Genomic DNA, 583 nt, shown 5'->3' with positions numbered 1-583 from the left:
CATCGCCAGTCACAATTCGATGGAGAAATGACTTTCTTTTGTACCTGGCAAGCAGCATTTCGCAAGTGATTTTTCGGTTTTCCTGCTGTCTTTCATTCAGTTCATGTGGAATCCATTTTCCAATCTTCTGGCTCTTTCCCATGGATTTCAAACGTATGAAAACGGCTTCTCGTGTCACATTCAATTGATCCGCGAGTTGTTGTTGAGTTTGAGCGTCATCCTCATCCAACAATGCTTGTAATTCGCTGTCTTCAAACTTTTTCGGTGGTTTTCTACGTTCTTCGTTTCTCATGTCAAAATCGCCACTTGTGAATTTTTTAAACCACTCAAAGCACTGTGATTTACCAAGAGCATGCTCACCGTAAGTTTCAACAAGCATTCGATGCGATTCTGCAGCAGTTTTCTTCAAATGATAAAAGAAAATCAATGCTGTCCGCAAATCGTAGTTTCCAGGCACAATATTCGATATGTTCAACGCTATTACAAACTATACTGTTGTATGAAACTTTTATTGTTGTGAGTTGAAAATCTTTGTCAGATGTCAGAACAAGGAAATGGTGTCAATGACTCGGTCTGACGGCAA

This window comes from Trachymyrmex cornetzi, unplaced genomic scaffold, assembly GCF_001594075.2.
Source record: "Trachymyrmex cornetzi isolate Tcor2-1 unplaced genomic scaffold, Tcor1.1 scaffold886, whole genome shotgun sequence".
Taxonomy (NCBI): domain Eukaryota; kingdom Metazoa; phylum Arthropoda; class Insecta; order Hymenoptera; family Formicidae; genus Trachymyrmex; species Trachymyrmex cornetzi.
The sequence above is the reverse complement of the archived record's forward strand: the minus strand, read 5'-3'. Positions refer to the sequence as shown.